The sequence below is a fragment of the Crotalus tigris genome, unplaced genomic scaffold (assembly GCF_016545835.1).
Source record: "Crotalus tigris isolate CLP2741 ecotype Arizona unplaced genomic scaffold, ASM1654583v1 scf7180000020943.996319, whole genome shotgun sequence".
In the NCBI taxonomy this organism is placed as follows: Eukaryota; Metazoa; Chordata; class Lepidosauria; order Squamata; family Viperidae; genus Crotalus; species Crotalus tigris.
Window position 1 is genome coordinate 12298 of NW_024098271.1, and position 19531 is coordinate 31828.

Sequence of the window (19531 nt, forward strand, 5' to 3'; positions counted from 1 at the left end):
AACATGATTCTCTATGCAATTTTTGAAAACCTTATTGAAATAAGTCACACAAGGAATGTGCTTTTTGATTATATGTGAGTATGGACACACTGCAGCTCCTCCAATTGTTCTCTGGAAATACTGCCTTTCTAGGGGTCTACCCTTGTGATCTGCTACCCCAGAGACATATCTCCAAAAGACCTTTTGGATTAATTGTAAATACTCACCCTCACACTCTGCCTGGTGAACACTGGCTGGCCCTCTACTTCCCATCTCCTGGATATGGGGAATTTTTTGATTCTTATGGAAGACCGCCGGATAGCCCTGACTTTCCTGGCTCTATAGTGATGTTTTTAGAGCAGCAAGCTGAGAAGTACACATTTCACCAACGTCAACTGCAACACCCCAGCGCTGTGACCTGCGGGCAACACTGTGCGTTTTTTCTACTGAACCGGACTAAAGGAGTGGACTATGAAAATATTTTAAAGATGTACTCCAAAGCCGATATTAAAAATGATCAAATGGTAAAGCTGTTTGTAAAAACTATAAAGGTGGGAAGGGGGCTTGGAACCTGTAACCGTCACCAATGCATGCAGACATGCATGCCTTATTGTAAAATAAAGAAGAAGACTTAAACATTTTTACTTGTTTCACTGTTTTTATTCATTTTACAAATTGAGCCAGTCACCAAACTTGAACCTACTTCTAGGATTTAATGTCCAAGGGCTAGAGGGGGTACCGGTAATCAGAGGCTTCTGAGTTCCAAAAGGGGGTGTCATAACAGAGACGGGGTTAGTAGCAGCTTCATCCTTAACAACCAGAGAATCTTTCAACTTTTCTATTTGCTCTTTAACAGTTGTAGATCCCAACACAGAGGTTGGAACATTCACCTCGGCCATAGCATTCATAAAGTCATCCCAGCCTTTAGGTTTCCGCTTCTCAGTAGGAGCTCGGTGTTGTGAGGCTCCTTTTACCAAGTCTAAAATATTAGTACCAGGAATAGGGACCCCTTTGTATAAAAAGGTACCACGATCATCCCAGGTTGAGACGTCCTGATGCTGCTTCATTTTGTTCAGTAAAAGTTCTGCATTTTTCCTGTAACGGGTGCTCACACCCCTTAGGATCTCATCCATCGCTGTGTCCTGCGGAGATGGCTGTGGCGGCTGTTCTGGTAAAGTTGGAAGTGGTCGAGGCTCTTCCGGTGGATAAATGAGATTCAGTCTGTCCTTTTCAGATTCATTTTGCCTGGTCAGTCTTAGATACCTCTGCAGTGTAGAATTGTAGAGCTTAATCTTGTCATCCTCAGACAAATCAGCTCTCTGAAGAATGGTACGCATCTCATCATCCAACCGGTTAGTGGCTATAGCCCCCATAGTAGGTGGCCTACCCTGTAGTTGCTCCATCTGATGACGCGACACCAGGTACATTTTCTCGGCATGATCCATGGTTTATCCAGCTAACAGGCTAGTCAACAGCGGAATAGCTGTCCCTAGTAAGGGCCCGATAAAACCACCCGACTGAAGTATGATCTTCTTCTTCTTTTTTAGTGAGACCTTTCTATCACTCAACTTTTTAATGACACCTTTCTTTCTCTTTAGAGACCGGAATTGTGAAGGTTTCAGAGGAAGGTTTCCTTTTAGGGTGTTCAGAGCTATTTCTGCTATTGCCCCCACCAGGTCATTGTTAGCATTGCATAAGATGGCTTTTCTCTGTCTTGGTCCAGCCTTTACTAAGATTTTTAAAAGCCCCCAATTTCTACGTACCCTCTCTGACATCTTAAATGAACTAGTGCTAGGGTAACTGAGCTACTGCTTTTTACACTTCTTTTTCATCGTGTAAACAGTAGGCCAATCAGGCGGGAAGAGGCCTGTTCTCAACCTGTAGGATTCTGGAGTGGTGGCTGCCAAATCTACCAAAAGGTACCCATGTGGTTTGTGAGTGGCATCTTGGAATACTTCTAAAAAATACTTTGTGTTAGTGGGATACATTTGCCTGGCCAGTGTGACAATTTGCATCTGATCACGGGGGCTGCTGAACAAAACCAAATATTTGGAATTCAGAGCTATTGTTCTCATTTTCTTACCTTGAAAGAACAGGTTTTGTAGTATGAGAATAATGCTCAGGTTTCTGTGATGGACGTACTGTGTAAAAGCCTTCTCTATTTGATCGCTGTCACCGGCCGATGCCATGAGATCATCTATCACAGCTAGAGTGATTTGTTTTGGCGGAAACAAATCATCATCTTCAAAAGAAGACGGAAGCCCCTCCATAAACTTAATATAAGGAACTTTATTAAGCAGTTCTTTGTACAGAGGTTGCCAACAACTATAAAACCATACAATATTTTGAGGCATTTGAGACAACACAACATCACCATGTTCTAACATTTGTTTGATAAAAAAAGATTTGCCAGAATTGGACGGGCCGCTTATAATACAGGAGAAAGGATGTACAAATTGTGCAATGTTTTCTGCCATCCTTAATAACCGTAAGGCAGCGTACAGTAATCCTCACTCTTTAATAACCTTTTATTATACACTACTTTTAGAGTTTTTCGGAGGACCCGCGTTTCTAGGGTCCAATTTTTCTTAACCCTAACAATCCCCAACTGCTCTACCCCGATCTCCTTTTTTCTCTCTGCACCAGACACACAATAATCATCTACCAAATCTTTCAAGCTGTCAAAATTAACCTTGTTGCTATTACCACAGTTTAGCGTGATCCCCTTCACTTTTAGCACCGTTTCCCCGTTGGACAAAGCATAAGCATACGTTTTGGGACCAGCTGCAACAAACTCTGTTATCGTAGTGTTTGGTGGAATCTCACTTGTCAGCTGTCCTAAATAATCACCCAAAGGAGGTGTCCACGCCCCCTCTCTACTTACAAAAATGACTGAATCGGTGTCATGGTACAGGCACCTATCGCCCAGCCCATCCAGTAGTCTGTATAATTCCAGCCGGGCATAAGCAGTAGTAAAGCTGGCGATAAATACATTAGTGCATGTCGATTTGGTGGGGTGGTTCTTGGCTGTTTTCCATGTCACAACAGCTGTCTCTGTATCCACAAACTCACATGAGGAAACATCATAATAGGGCACAAAAAGGTATTTGAATAAATCCTCAGGGTTTGTCACCACGGATGTGGTCGGGTGATTGGTGCTCTGACCAAACTTGCCCCACAGCGAATTTAAAAACAGCTTGGCAATCTGTCTTTTAGCAGGATTTACTTCAATGTGGTCACGTCGTAAGCGGACACCTTCCATCTTTTCATAATCCTGAATATATTGCTCTTCATCCTGTTCTGTTTTGCACCAGTCAGGGTAACCACTGGCCTCCTGTTTCTGTCTGAGATGTGTGTTCATATAACCTGAAAATAGCTCATTTGATGTTCTTTCAAAATGCCAGATCTCATAGATTTCAACAATTCTGTAACCTTTTTCTAAAGCTACATTCAATTCAATGGTACACCATGTCCCAGTCAGAGCTCTTTCCTCATCACTGTGTTTACAGGGGGTGGTTTGCAGTTTTTCTGTGCAGGTTGCACACAAACTAAACATTAATTTGCCCCCTGATTTGTGGGGTAGGATTGGGAAATAGAGATTCCTTGGTGGGTACACTTTGACTTTGGCCAACCCAAAATATTGCTTTATGTCCCCAAAGTTTTGGTAGATGATTTGCGGATGGCCAATTGGGTACTCCTTGGTCTTATTCACAAACGGGTACAAACTGGTGAAATCATAGTATAAGATTTGTTCACCGGGTTTTGGTTTGTAGTACAGGCATGTAGCATTTGTTCTACCACCAAAAAAAGCATCTCGAGGATTCAAAGGAGTTGGGAGCTTATTCTCAACTAGAAACTGCTTCAAAGAGGTGTCATCCTCCACCATGGCCCTCCATTCATGTTCCCAGATGCAGCGCACAGCATACCCCTGGCCCCTGAGGTACTCTTCTTTAATCTTAGTACGATTGTGCAGGCCTCCATATGTTGAATCAAGTAATTTGTTGAAGTCTTTTTCAGAGTAGCAGACAGGGCACCCATGAAAAAAACACCCGCAAAATTCAAAAGCTGTGGGAGTTCCATTTATGACAGCAAAACCATCCAAAAAATATTTGCCTACTTGCTTTTCACCCCCCTTCAGAGCATGCTGGATATTGAGATTCTCAGTGTGCTCTATATGCAACAACCATTGAATCGCTGGAGCTGAATACCTTTTCTGTGTCTTGTGATAATTGTCCAAAGGAGCTAATGCAATGGTATAGCTCTTCAAATACATGAACCGGTACTGGGCCATACAGACAGATGCCAGTGTGATATGTTGGAAGGGGTCAATGCCTCGAATCGCTATCTCCTCAACAATATCCCCCCCGACCCCCCTGAAACACTCTCGCTCAGTCATTTCCATCACCTGTTCCCTAAATCGAATACAGGCCTCTCTTAATATATCTACATCTTGTCTGCAATAGTAAGCCAGAGCCTTCTTTAGTTTAAACACAGTACCTGTATTAGCAGAGTGCCATTTCATGAATTCTTCTCTCTCCCCGGGCATCATGGTTTCAGGGCTGTAATACTTGATTTCAGGGAGTGGCCCCACATAGTCTTGATTGGCCATTGTATTGAACAAGTGGGGGAAATATCCTTTGCTGCCTTGAAACCCCATAGCTTTGGGTAATTTGCTTAATTTAAGGGGCAAAAATGAGAGGCTATCAATAAACCGGATCTTATAATCTGGCAGGGTGATACACAAAAGTTTCCCCCCTTGATTTATAAGCTGAACCCTAACCTTTTCACGGATCAATTGCTTCAGTACTAGGTACCCGTCATAACCTTTGGAGTTGTGAGCGATAAAAGTACATCCTTTAAACTTATGATTTATAAAATTCTTTACAAACTGCTCCAGGCATCTAACACCATAACAATCCCACCTCACAACATCTTTATCATCCTCATCCTTCAACATATCCCTGGCGCAGGCATAATTAGGTATATGGATGCCTGTCTCTTGACAGCATTCAAAATCATAAATAATATATCTTTTGCCAATTTGCGGCCGGTCCAACGAATTTAGAAAGCATAAATGCCCTTCCAAACTTTCAACCTTCTCAGAGCACTGTCCACACTTGGTTTCCTTGCACTTTTTGTGGGGGCTAAAGACGTAAACCCCACACGTTTCACAATATTCTTTATTCTTACAGTCTACTTTTCCCTCCATAGCAAGCTGTGTGTGTCTTTCAAGACACACCTTAGACCGGCAAAACTCTTTGCACCTACAGCAGCGCGCCTTCTCCCCCACCACCTGCTGGCATTCTTGGGTGAGGCAGGCTCTGCAGATATATTGACAGCCATGACTAAATTTGTGGTGGTAGGCTGTGTGGCAGAATTTACAGAAATAGCGTTCACCCAGGAAGCCCTTGATATTTTTGATGCCATAATAATGCTTGTCGTGTAACAATATAAACACTATTTTTTCTTGCTGGGGGCTACCTGTGACAAAAAACCGCCAACCGTCCTGCATATAAAACAAGATCTTTATAGTGACCCTTAAAGCTTCTTCAAAGAGGTGTATCTGAGAAAAGTCAATTCTGTTTTCTGTGGAAACACCCAGTCTATTGTGAAGTTCCCTGGCCCTGGTAATAATTTCTTGATTTCTAACATCCCCGCCAATCAGCCAGAGCAAACAGCTAGCAAAACATAGAAATTCACCTCCCACATTGAAATCTACTAGGTGCTGCCTTTTTTTCTCCAGCACTCTGGTGAGCAGCACAGTGCTTAACTTCCTAAGACCTCCCCCCTCCTTGTTCTTCACGACGGTAACCACTAATTGCAAATCACCCCCCCACAATATCTCGGCCTTACTTTGCAGCAGATTTTCAATACCGGTCAGAAAATCCTCAGCATTTAAATCATTGATATTCCTCCTAAGAGAAAAGAGAGGATGATTTAACCCCTCTGCATCCAGCCGTAGTTGAACAAAATCGTTTGGACCTATGTCCCTAGCAACATTATTCAAAAGAGGCTGTATCACATTATGAACAGCCTCTATAGCATCTACAAAAGACTGGATTCGGTCAAGATTAATAAATCTATAGCGTTGATAATATTCCACAGCCCTGAAATTCCTGATAGGCTTCTCCCATTCCTGTACCATATCCAAATAAACATTGTTCATATTCTGAGAGTTTGCAGAGTTAGGGGCTTGTAGCTGTGGTGTAGAATGACATATCTCCCCTTCTGGTTGAGATGCTGGCATGAAATCACATTTATGACTGTCTGCTGGGGATGCGGGAAGTCCACCTCCATGCATTTTTGCTTTTTTGCAGGCCGGCTCTGGTTAAACAAACAAACAAAAGGCTATCACCAACATTCCTAATAATGTAATACCGTTCCCCTACCTTTAGTTTCTAAAAAATAATACTAATGATTTTGTAGTTGGATAAAATGCTAAATATTATACCTCCTAACAGCATTCGTGTTGTGTAGCTTGTGCATGGCCGGGCCTCTTGGGGCTCCTGGGGTAATGTAAGGTCTACATAGGGCTGGTCATCCTCCCATTCTGAAGGAAAAAAAGCCCCCCAATGTTCAGAATTGTTGCAGAAATGTTTACCAGAATCTAAAATGTTATGAAAATATGAAAGACAAATACCTTCATACGCCCTCAAACATTCTGAGTCTGTCAATTGGTTCTCAATAGCAATAACTACTCCAGTAAATAGCTGATCATCCTCCCATTCTGAAGGAAAAGAGAAATCCTATGGTCAGATTTGTTGCAGAAATGTTTACCAGAATCTAAATGTGTGAAAAGTATGAAAGACAAATACCTTCATAAGCCCTCAAACATTCTGAGTCTGTCAATTCATTCTAGTGAAATAAAACAATCAATCAGTCAAAAAGCAAGCAGACAAGAATATTCTAAAACTCCATTTTGCATCTAAGTGTTTCAAAAATTAGCCATAAAACTACTTACAATAGTGGCTTCCATTCTGAAAAGGGTCTTCTTAGCAGATCAAATGGCTCCGGAGGTACAGATATGCCAGAAACCAGCAAATGTGACTAGACCAGTATGGACCCTGCTTTTGTATACGCTGGTGATGTCACAACTTAATCACATCAGAGGAGGTGTGTTTTTCACAACTTTTGCAAATCTGGCCAGCCCCGCCTCATCAGGAAAACCCAATTGAATAATACCCCTTGAGTTTTGATTAAATTGTGTTTAACATCTGCCAAAGTTAAACAGGGGTCAGCAAAAGAAAAACATAATACATATTTCATGTGATTTGTAAAACCCATTTTATTATAAATTTCATAGCATTAAGAGATTCTTGTAATTAATTTCTGTTACATTTTGGCATATGAGCCTCTTCAGAGACAATGGCAATTCAGATTCAATCTTTGACATTAATGACAGTGGTTTACGGCTCTTTTCGATGCGCTGTATGAATGTCTTGACCTCATCAAGGGAACCCTGGGTGAAATATAAGTTATTCATTTTGTCAGAAATACTGATGATGATCCAGAGAACATGAGGCATAGAAAGTCTAAAGCATAAGCTTTTAATATGTTCTGTTTCACTGGTACCATCCACGTGGTCTTCATCTGATTGTAGACACCCCATTAAACAGTGGTGTAATATTTTAATAATACACGCTTTCAGAATCTGAGGCATGCTGACATTTTGAGACTCCGCCGTTTCTAAAGCAGGAAATAAGGTAGATTTAGGCTAGCTGTTTCAACCAATCAAAATACTGTTTTCTTAATTATATATATATATATTTACTTACCATTTGATGTTTTGCAGAATCTGCAATAACAAGGTTTTATAAGTTTGTTCTCTTCAATGAAACTGTATAACTCAGGTCCTTTTCTTATTCTGCGCCCACACTTGGGTGGTTTGGGGGTCAAATTTACATCAAACAAATCTTCATCAGAGGCTGCCATCTTCAAAAGACTGCTGGGGTTAAATCGCTAGCTGTTCAGGCCTGCCCACACAAACTCCCCTGCCCCTTGCAATGACACGCCCTTGAGCATTGCGCATGCCCAAATCACGGGGAGCATGACATGCCCGGGCATGTCCCTGCCCGCGCAAACTCCCCTGCCCCTTGCAATGACACGCCCTTGAGCATTGCGCATGCCCAGATCATGGGGAGCAAACTCCCCGGCCCCTTGCAATGACACGCCCTTGAGCATTGCGCATGCCCAGATCACGGGGGGGGGGCATGACATGCCCGGGCATGTCCCTGCCCGCGCAAACTCCCCTGCCCCTTGCAATGACATGCCCTTGAGCATTGCGCATGCCCAGATCACGGGGAGCAAACTCCCCTGCCCCTTGCAATGACACGCCCTTGAGCATTGCGCATGCCCAGATCACGGGGAGCATGACATGCCCGGGCACGTCCCAAACAAGGCCTAACCCCCCTTTTTTTACTAGCAGACAGACAGAAACACACATGGCTGCTTGCTGCTTGCCTCTTGTGAGCCTGGTTGGCTGCTTGCCTCTTGTGAGCATTTTAATTCCTGTTAATATTCCTTGTCTTTTGCTATAGTGGGAAGGCGGGCAGAATAAATTTTATTCAGGGTACAAATGGCAAAATATGTGTGTTTAGATTTTTTACAAAGGTAAAAACCAGCTGTGGGTTTTAAAAGGGGCTGTGTTTGTTTGTTTTTCCCCCTGCATTCGAGGAAATGCTTTTAAAACCACCTAGACATAAATACCTTTTAGAAAAAAATATCTTTTAGAAAAAAGGGGTTAAATGCAGGCTCTGGCTGCCTTTCAGGGGCTTCTTTTTCCCCAGCTTTTGAGGCACTGATTTTTAAAACTCCACAAAAATTAAAAGCATCGTTAGGCTAGAATGATTAGAAATAAAAAGCCTTTTTTTATTTTTTATTTCACAGCTCCCCAAAGTAGGGCTTGTTTCCCAAAAACACAGGCCTCTGCTAATTATTCACTTAGCTCTTTTGGGTTTTGAATGTCCATAGAAATAGTCTAGGGTTAACAGCTCCCCAAAGTAGGGCTTGTTCCCCAAAAACACAGGCCTCTGCTAATTATTCACTTTACTTAGCTCTTTTTGGTTTTGAATGTCCATAGAATTAGTCTAGGGTTAACCTAATCATGTACCCAGAGGATTGACTGCCAATCTTGATGGGATTAGGCCAAAACGTCACATCCGGAGGGTGGGGGCTGAGCACGTCACTTCCTTTTAGGGCTGTGCCCTGTTGATGTAATCAGCACGTGGGCTTGTTTACTTTGATGACGTCACTGATCAAAAGTGCTGATAATTTTCATTAAAAAAAGGTATACACTACTTCTACTGCTGGGGAACATAGAATTCCACATAGAATTAAGATTTTAATTGTTCCTTCTAATATTTCAGAAGCTGTTTAAGACGAAATCCTTCTGGAGCATGTTTACTAAATTGCTTATTATCACTTTGTTTATTTGTTTTGGATTTACTCAACTTGAAGTAATTCTTGTGTTATTAAATTTTGGAATTTAAAAATAACGTTTTATGATTTTATTTTATTTACTTGTCATTATTATTATTATTATTATTATTATTATTACAGTCATGTGAAAAAGACCTCTTTGAGTTCTATGGTTTTATCTATCAGAACATGGTAAAAATCAGCTGGTCCTCAGCAGTTCTTAATAGTAGATTTGGTAAATGCAACCTCAGAAGAACAACAACACATGACATATTACACCATGTTATTTATTTTACAAAAATAAAACTAACTGCTAAGGACCTGATTATTTTTACTGTGTTCTGATGCATAAAACCACGGAACTCAAATAATCAGGTCCTTAGCAGTTAGCTTTATTTTTGTAAAATAAATAACATGGTGTAATATGTCATGTTTGTTGTTCTTCTGAGGTTGCATTTACCAAATCTACTATTAAGAACTGCTGAGGACCAGCTGATTTTTACCATGTTCTGATAGGTAAAACCATAGAACTCAAAGAGGGTGTACTTTCTTTTTCACAACTGTACCTTAATATTTTTGTAATTTTGATTAGTAATTATTTGTTTTCAATGTTATTTGTATTTACTATTGACATTTTTACCAGTAATGGATGTTTCCTATTAACTATTTTGTAAATCACCATAAGCGTATATTGATTTGGCAATAAATCAGTATAATAAATAATTTTTTTTCTCATCCAGAGATGCTTTCACTTCATAATTTCACCAAACCTTCATTTTCATATTTCCTATTAACATTTTCCATTTACTTCTGGGGCACTTGGTAATATATTTCTTTTCTCTCCATTCCAAGCAGTTTCTATATCTTCTTTCTTTAAATCCATTTTCCATTCAGTCTATTGGAAACTTCAGTAAACTTCTAATACTTTTTCACCCAGATTCATATTTTCTCCTGATGCAATCGTTCTATTTTCACTCTAGTTTCTTTTACATCTTTTTAAAAATTATTTTCCCTTCAACATTCCTGACACTATTTAATAATGGTTCTGTCTTGTATTCAGAATCTCTTATCATCTATATATCCTTCACTAATTCTCTGTCTTCATCATAAATAATATAATCAAACATGTTTAGACTTACTTTCCTTTCCTTGTCAGGTGTATCCAGAAGAGCCATGGTGGTGCAGTGGTTAGAACACAGTATTGCAGGCTAACTCACTGCAGCTCATTCCAGGAGTTTTATTCTGACAGGTTCAAGATTGATTCAGCCTTCCATCCTTCCGAGATTGGCAAAATGAGGACCCAGATTGTTGTGGGGCAATATGCTGACTCTGTAAAACACTTAGAGAAAGCTGTAAAACACTATGAAGTGGTATATAAGTCTATTGTTATCCATGGATAGTCTTATGTTCACACCATCTATATAAAAAATATACAGTTTCCTAACCAAGATGTTCACCATTCATTCTTTCATCACCTTCATTAATTTTTGTTATGTTGTTCTTCTTTTACCTAGTTTCAAACACATAATGTATCCACTTTTCTTTAATTTCTCTACCTAATCGATGTTCCTTACATTTACTCTTTTTTATATTTCAAGCTATTATCATCTACTCTTTTTAGATTTCAAGTTTCAATATTCCATATGCCATGATGGATCTACAGATATTGACTATCATCCAACATTGCTTTGGCCAATAAAGACTTTTGTGTAATATTTTCAGGAGGCAGAAAAGTTGTAAAAAAATGGTATTAGTCTCAGTTGTACCTGTGCTATATGCAACATTCCTTGCCCAAAGTAAGTACTGTACAATGCTGCCGGCTGGTTTTGTCACATTTTAATCAATATGCTGCAAGTTGCAAACAATTCTCATGCTATTCTATTCAAGACAGGATCTCTGGGCACTAATTTGCAAATCATCCTACTATAGCACATATCCAATCAAAATGGAGGTACATGTTATTTACTGATATGTAAAATGTTAAATAGTCCTGTTGCTAGGTTATGGATTATTTTCTCATTACAGCAGTGAATATGAATGCTGATTCTATGTATAATATAGCAGTTTGTGTCATGCTGAGTGACAGCAACAGTAGCATTATCTGCCTCTGATTCATAAAAAGCTAATTTAATTTCTGTAGTTTTGTTCAGCAGGGGGTCCAGCAATATGCAATGCTATGCAATGCCATTAATGGTCATGTAATATTGACTAACTCATTTTGAAAATTCTGTAACACTGTATTAAGCTAGGGGTTTTACTAGTCTTCTGACTCAATTCAGGCCCTGGCATGGTCAGGTGGAATAGAAGGGTTACAATGGTCTTTTTAAATCGCTGTTGAGGATGGGATTGTGGAGGTCAAGAAAATTCAGACTACTGGGAGTCCAGTTTACTCATATTGGTATTTTTCAGCCCTTTAAATCAGAAATCATACTTTTTATTATAATACATAAAGGGGAAGGCTTTGGATATATTAGTCACGATATCTGTAGCTGGTCCAATGAAAAGATGTACAAAAGAGATGGTTTGCATCCATCAAAGAAAGGGACTGAGTTACTTGGCTATAAATTCACAGATTTTCTGGAGGAAAATTTAAACTAAACAGCGGGGACAGTGAGTTAATTGATTCAGAACAACTCTGTCCCCGGCAATCTAAAAATTATAGGGCTATCAGTGCATGTAACATAGATGTGTGTGTGGACAAGAATACCAACCTTGCTGTCGAGCAAAATCAAGCCTCTAATAGCGAGTGCAACACAAAGTGCACTAACTAAATAGGTGGTAAGACAATAGGGGAACTCAGGCACCACACAGGTTACATAGAAAGTAAACACAGGGCCAGTCATAAAGGACTCAAATGTCTATACACCAATGCACAGAGTATGAACAGCGAACAGGGTGAACTAGAAATTCAGGTTAATGAGGGCAGATATGATATTGTTGCCATTATGGAAACATGGTGGGATGAAACCCACAAATGGAACACACAGCTAGAGGGATTTAAATTATTTAAAAGAAACAGACCAAATAAAAGAGGTGGAGTTGCTCTCTATATAAGAAATAACTACATCTCAAGATTTTGGCTTTGACCTGCATATTTGGCAAGAACTGTGGGAAAGAAATAGGAAACTCACTCCAGCTACCTCGTACAAGGAAAATCTTTACAAGATGTTCTATAGATGGCATTTCCCACCCGCTAGGTTAGCAAAAATGGGTTCAAATATCTCACCTTTATGCTGGAAATGTAAAACAGCAATAGGATCATATTACATATGTGGTGGGAATGCCCAAAGGCCCGTGAGTATTGGAATAGGATACGAAGTTGGCTGAAAGATATATTAATATTGGACTTAGAGTTAAAACCTGAACTCTTCGTGTTGGGAATAACTACAGAGAAATACAATAAGGGAACAATCTATTTGCTGTTACACATCTTGACTGCAGCTAGCCTTGCGTTTGCGCAAAAATGGAAGAGCAAAAAAATCCCCACAGAGGAAGAGTCGCTATATAAAATATTAGCATGTATGGAAATGGACAGGCTCACAATGGTATTCAAAGACAAATGTGGATCAGTTTATTTCGAAACCTGGGATAAATTTTACCGCTGGAGGGATTCGAGGAGGACAGTTGGGATTAAAGGTTAGCGTTAAGATAGAATTATATGTTATTTTAGAATAAGTACTGTATATAAAACATAGATGTATAATTAGAGATGAAGAATCGATTGTAAAATGTGGAACAATTTGATAAGAATGTATATACTGGAATGTCATGTTGCATCCAATGTTTTTTAATTGTATTATAAATAAAATTTTGAAAAAAAAAGAAATAACTACATCTCTACAGAAATAGAGCACAACAATGATAAAAACTGTCTTGAATGCATTTGGGTCAATATAAAAGGGGAAAAAAATGACATTGCCATAGGTGTATACTACAGGACAACCAACCAAACAGAGGAAATAGATGAACTTTTTGCTAATCAGCTAACTAAGGTATGTAGGAAGCACATCACAATAGTAATGGGGGATTTTAACTACCCTGATGTCAACTGGGAGACAAACTCTGCACCAAATGGAAGATCAAACGGCTTCCTGGCAAACCTAGCAGACAACTTTGTCTCCCAAAAAGTGGAGAAAGAAACTAGGGGATTAGCAATTTTGGATCTAATTCTCACTAACAGAGATGAAATGATAGAAGGTGTTGAAGCCATAGGAACCCTGGGAGGAAGTGATCATGCAATATTGGAATTCAACATTATGGAAGCACAAGCAATAGAACACAGTCAAACTAGAGTCTTGGACTTCAAGAGAGCTAATTTCAATAAACTTAGAGAGGGCTTGGGAAGGATTCCATGGATGAGAATCCTCAAGGGGAAAACAACTCAAGAAGCTTGGGAAATTTTGAAAAATGAGATAATAAAAGCCCAGTCTACCACAATACCAACAAAGAGGAAAAATGACAGCTCTCAAAAGAAACAAGCATGGCTGCATAAAGAACTCTCTGACAAATTGAAAGATAAAAAGGACAAGTATAGAAAGTGGAAAGAGGGGCACATAACTAAGTCAGAATATCAGCAAATAGCCCGAGCCTCCAAAGATGAAGTGAGGAAAGCCAAGGCTCAAAATGAACTAAGGCTTGCAACCAAAGTCAAAAATAACAAAAAAGCTTCTTTCAACATGTAAAAAACAAGAAAAAAGTGAAGGAAATGATTTGTCCATTAGTGGGTGAAAGTGGCAATAAGGTGACAAGCAACAGGGAGAAAGCAGAACTATTAAACTTGTTTTTTTGCATCTGTCTTTACACAAAGGGAAAAAACAGACCAACCTATCAAAACTAGTGCCATAAAAAACAGAATAGAAACACGTTAAGATAGGCAAGAAAATGGTGAGCACCTGTCCAGCCTAGATGAGTTCAAATCACCAGGACCAGATGGATTACACCCCAAGGTTCTCAAGGAAATGGCAGATGTGATCTCAGAATCACTGAACTATATTTTTCAAAGATCCTGGAGCACAAGGGAACTACCAGAGGACTGGAAAAGAGCTGATGTAGCTCCCATCTACAAAAAAGGGGAAAAAATGGACCCAGGAAATTACAGACCTATCAGCCTGACCTCAATACCTGGGAAGATCTTGGAAAAGAAAATCAAACAACGAATCCGCAAACACCTAGAGGCAAACAAAGTCATTACTAAAAGCCAACATGGGTTTGTCAAAAATAGATCGTGCCAGACAAATCTTATTGCATTCTTTGACCAAGTGACAAAATTAGTGGATCAGAGGAATGCTGTGGACATAATTTACTTGGACTTCAGTAAGGCATTTGATAAAGTAGATCACAACCTACTACTTGACAAGATAGAAAAATGTGGGGTAGACAGCACCACCACCAGATGGATCCATAGGTGGCTGACTGGCCGTACTCAGCATGTGGTCCTCAATGGAACCACATCTACATGGAGGGAAGTGTATAGTGAGGTGCCCCAGGGCTTTATTCTGGGCCCAGTGCTCTTCAACATCTTTATCAACGGTTTGGACGAGGGGATAGATGGGGAACTCATCAAATTTGCAGACGACACCAAGCTGGCAGGAATAGCCAACACTCCAGAAGACAGGCTTAAGATACAGAAGGATCTGGACAGACTTGAACACTGGGCACTAACTAACAAAACGAAATTCAATGGTGAAAAAAGCAAGGTTCTACATTTAGGCAAGAAAAACCAAATGCACAAGTACAGCATAGGTGGCACCATGCTCAATAGTAGTACCTGTGAGAGGGACCTCGGAGTCCTAGTAGACAATCACCTAAATATGAGCCAGCAGTGTGCTGCAGCTGCCAAAAAGGCCAACACAGTGCTAGGCTGCATTAACAGAGGGATAGAATCAAGATCACGTGAAGTGTTAATACCACTTTACAATGCCTTGGTAAGGCCACACTTGGAATATTGTATCCAGTTTTGGTCACCACGATGTAAAAAAGATGTTGAGACCCTAGAAAGAGTACAGAGAAGAGCAACAAAGATGATTAGGGGACTGGAAGCTAAAGCATATAAGGAATGGCTGCTGGAATTGGGTATGTCTAGTTTAATGAAGAGAAGGACGAGGGGGGACTTGATAGCAGTGTTCCAATATCTCAGGGGCTGCCACAAAGAAGAGGGTGTCAAGCTATTCTCCAAGGTGCCTGAAGGCAGGACAAGAAGCAACAGGTGGAAACTAATCAAGGAGAGAAGCAACCTAGAACTAAGGAGAAACTTCCTGACAGTTAGAACAATTAACCAGTGGAACAACCTGCCTCCAGAAGCGGTGAATGCTCCAACACTGGAGGTTTTAAAGAAGAGACTGGACAGCCATTTGTCCGAAATGGTATAGGGTTTCCTGCCTGAGCAGGGGGTTGGACTAGATGACCTTCAACGTCCCTTCCAACTTTATCATTATTATTATTATTACTATTACATATATATATATATATATATATATATATGATCACAATGAAATTAAAGTACATTTTAATACAATATATAAATAAATAGCACAATATATAAAATCCTATGTGTTATTTATATGTATGCATAAAATGTAAAAATACATAAAATAAACATGCATAAAATCCCATTTAAAAGACAATACTTCCCACATTAGTCCACTAAACTGATGGTTTACTGTATTCACATTCAGGCAGTGTCTGTCTGCCAGGACTGAGTTCATTCAAAAGATATTCTAGAGCAGTGGTTCTCAACTTGTGGGTCGGGACCCCATTTGGGGTCGAACGACCATTTCACGGGGGTCGCCAAACAAGGCTGTCCACCATTTTCCCCTCTTTACTTTGGCCACGCCCCTGGCACCCAGTGATGTATAAGTGGTTGGGAGTCACCACAACATGGGAACTGTATTATGGGGTCGCGGCATTAGAAAGGTTGAGAACCACTGTTCTAGAGGCTTATAATCTGTTAGACCACCTACTCAGTGAGATCCAGGAAGCCATGCCTGCATATCTCTATTAACCAGAATCCACTGTAGCAGCCTGTCTCTAGTAAATGTTTAAGCTGTTGAGTTCAGAGGGCATTGCTTAGATAGATACCTAGAAGGCAGGAAACTGATCTGAAAAGGAAGAAGAAGGCTTCTTTTCCCAACTAAATTTAGCCTTACAAGAAGAAGAAGGCTTTGCGATAGGGTGGGTGGCTTTGCAATATGGTGCAAAAGGTGGAAGAAGAAAAGGTCAGCGCCAGCAGATTATTTCAGAGTTGGAAGAAATCTTGTTTAATATAGTACCAATTGCAAAAAAAAAAAGTATCAGTGGCTAATAAATGTAATTGTGATTATTAAGAATAGTTTTGGTTGCCACATCTTAAAAAAGGACGTTACACTAACAAAATATACAGAAACAAGCAATAATCATAAAAAGACCGCAGCAATATTTGAAGAGTTGAGATTACATTATTTTTGCTTTTAAGTTTAGAAAAGCCACAATAAAGGTATTGTGTAAAATTATGTAAAATGCATATCTATTTTTCTTTCAAAATGCTAACATGGAAGATTGAGAATAAATAAGACAGTCTTGTGATGTCACCACATAATCAAAGTGGGGTATTTGTTACTAGAAGACATTACTGGAAAGGATTTGCACAACCCTGAAAAGGGGATTAAAAATCTTCACAAGGAGTAAGGCTAACAACAGTTGTTAGTCAGAAATTTCCCCCCCCCCACCACCTCTGAATTTCATTAAGGAACATCTGCAGTTACTATTTTCTTTGTACTTTCCTTGTGAGACTATCTTTGTGGAAAACTAACTGCCCTTTGTTCTGGTCTAATACAGATATGTCCCTGTTCTTTTAACAGTTGCCATTTCTCCCTCCCTGATGTTGGCTTCCAGAAACCTTTTTTGTCCTCATACGGTATTTTCCCAAACTACAAAGTTCTAGAGCCTTTGTGAGACAAACTGATATAGTCTGGAGACCAGGGTTTTCTCTAAGCCATGAAAATATCAGCAAGTTTCTAAAGCAGCCTCACTTTGATGTCTTTGAGATTATAAATCCCATAAATCCTACCCATAAGGTCTTTGGGAGGAACCATGTTGCAGAAAGTTATATTAACCAAGAACAACCAATGAGTTCAAAATACAAATAATACTTGAGTGTCAGGGCTGGGCTCCAGCTTATTCTCTGTGTTGATATTTATAATATTTCTATTTTTGCCACAGATTGAGCAACATTTTAACTCCGTTTCCTATTTGCTCAGTTAATATGTATGTCCTTCCATGTTAGTGGCCATCTTAATCACAACAGCACAATGGCTGCTACATGTAGTAAGCTGATTGTTTAAAGTGGCTAGCTTTGTGATAGAGAAACCATTTTCAACAAGCTCAACTTATTGAAAGTTTAATAGCATGAATTAAACTGAACGGCAGAACTGGAATTTTAAATATGACTTTCTAGGAGAAACTGACTCAAAATGATCATATTGTCAATTGCCAAAAAATCATGAATGGGCCTGAGTGCCAGTATAAACCAGATGAATAAACCCCTTCATATTAGAACTGAAAGTACAACTGAAATTAGTTATGAAATAGTAGACAACAATAGGAGTTAACGAAAATATTATATATACCTTTTTATTTTGGCATCTCTGATTTTTTTGCGATTGTAACCCTCAGAATAAATTTTGATATATAATTTTTAAATTTTGTCATGGAGCTCTGCTGTATCATTAGGCACCCATTATAATAGTAGAATAATTCTAATTACACTAGTAAACTAATCTATTACTACTATACATTCCATTATAATTATACATGGTTTTCACCAACTGCATAACTCAAATGCTTTTAGCGTGATATTAGGTGATCTGGAGCTCACACTTTCAGCTTATTGCTCACTCCCAAGCAAATGCATAAGTGAAGACAGAATTCCCACTCACTTTCTGTTTCAAATTGCCCACCAGCTCAGGTCCTTCAGCTACCAATCCTCTATGAAGTACACGGCTTACCTCTTTCTTCATGAAAAACGGGTAAGGTTTTAGAACTCCCCTCCTCAACTCCATGCACTTGTCCACATGGAACTGATTATATTTGCCTAGCAGCTTGCACAACATTCTTTACAGTGCTGTAGGCCACTATAGAATAGCTGAATGGGAAGACTGAATTTTGAAATTAGTAACAAATGCACGAAAAAGCCTCAAATTCTTTCTGCTCACCATTGTGCGAGATCAGTTATCAGTGAATTAAAAATATGAAGGCAGAATTCCAGTGAGTCCTGTGAATTTTTCCAAGTGAGGCATGGAAACAAACACCGTGAAGTTTGAATGTGAGATAAAATGCACTCTACAACTTTGCCTCAAGCTGGATTCATACATTTTTCCCTTTAGCATAGATTTCGTGTATATATATATATATATATATATATATATATATATATATATATGTGTGTGTGTGTGTGTGTGTATACACACACACACACACATACATACATACACACACACACACACACACACACACACACACACATATATATATATATATACACACACACAAATTGCTGCTCGAAGCATGAAGCTGAAAATACCAGCCTGAAGATGACGAATGGGACTTCGTTATATATATATATATATATATATATATATATAACATGAAAGAATGAATGAATACATATCTGTGTTCTATTGGCAAGCATTCTTAGGAAGCAACTAGTAAGCAAAATTATGTATAGAGTTGTATACATGAAATATTCATGTAACAATACTTCAATATTAGACCAGCAACACTTTATTCATTCTGATATTACACGTATTTATAATGCATTTTACAAAAGCTACCATAATCCCGTTGCAGGAAAGCGCTTCTTTGTTTATATTCTTGCTCTGTTGAATTGTAATCTGTTTTACAAATGGGAAATGCAGCCTTTGTTCATGGAAAAGGCCTATAGGGGAGAAAGTATAGTCCTCACTTAATGGCAATAATTGGGACCAGAATTTCCATTGCTAGGCGATGTGGTTATAAAGCAGACATCACACGACATTTCTTAGTGACAACAATCCCAGGAGTCCCTATTACTGTTCTTAAACAAAAATTGTGGATCACTAAGAGAGGACCTAACAGAGACATCATCTTGTCCCAGTTGCAATGTATGGCTGTGAAATTTGGA